This window comes from Perissodus microlepis, chromosome 7, assembly GCF_051167445.1.
Source record: "Perissodus microlepis isolate ML-2025 ecotype Zambia chromosome 7, ASM5116744v1, whole genome shotgun sequence".
In the NCBI taxonomy this organism is placed as follows: Eukaryota; Metazoa; Chordata; class Actinopteri; order Cichliformes; family Cichlidae; genus Perissodus; species Perissodus microlepis.
The window spans coordinates 13,909,172-13,910,363 of NC_140467.1; positions in this window are offsets into that span (position 1 = coordinate 13,909,172).

A 1,192-nucleotide genomic window follows, 5' to 3' on the forward strand; every position below is an offset into this window, starting at 1 on the left:
TGTTATTGTCATTTTATTTCCTGTCAGTAGCTGACGTACTGGTGACAAAAGAGAACGGTTGAGTTCCGCCTCATAAAACTGACACCGCTCCACTAATTAGAGTGGAGTAGAAGGGCGTAGTCAGTAACCACTCTTTAAGTCTAATACCAGAGAAGGCTCTGCAGTTCTGTTTTAATGGGTAATCAGCCCACTAAGTTTACTGTTGACGAACAGTGGTTAGGAAAAAAGTGTCCAGGCGCCGGACAAATTAGTGTGCAAAGATGGAGAAATTCTAAAAAGACTAAATGAGAATGTAGCCCATCTGCATTAATACAACTTAAAGAAGCATTACTGAAAGAAATAGGAGAGACAAAATAAAGAAAGAAAGAAGGAAAACGCACGTAAGAATTAGAATATTTCCAAGCATGGAAGAGAGAGGTAGATAGACGATGTGAGAATAAACAAAAGAAACAAGAAAAGAAGAAAGAAAAGGCAGAGGTATTAGACCCCCCACCATATGCTCCACTCGCTGCTGCGAGGCCGACCCCCACTTTTGCTGCTGTGAAACCAGCCCCCACTTCCGCTGCTGCGACCCCCCTTAAACAATCCTGTGATCCGTTCAGACCTCAACCTGGTCCTTATGCAGAGGCACAAAACATGTTAGATAAAATAGCACTAGGTGAAAATCCACAGGGAAAAAAAAAAAAAAAAAAAAAAAATAGGAAAAGATCGCTACGGACGAGATATGGGAGGTGATGTTGATCCACCTGGTCCTCCCGGCATTTTTCCCATGATAGCAGTACTAAACCCCAGATACGGCCATCCCGCAGGGGAAGGTGGAGAAGGTGGAGAGGTAACAGACAGGGACAGAGGAGGATTTAGAGGAAAGGGCCAGAGATATGTAGGACAGACAGACTTACGCGAAAGAAGTGAAGAAAGAGATAATACGTGCTGGAATTGTGGCAAGGAAGGGCATTTCGCCAGAGATTGCAGACATAAAACAGACAAACGGCAATATTCAAATGAATGACTAAATGAGAAAAAGCCAAATGAAAATGATAAAAGTGACGCAGAAGTATTTACTGTCTATCAATTAGTGTCTGAAGTAAAAGGCAAACCTACACTGACAGTATATGTTAATAGCAAACCAGTGCAGATGTTATGTGATACAGGAGTATGTAAAACCGTTTTGAACAGAAGACCACAGGAAGTA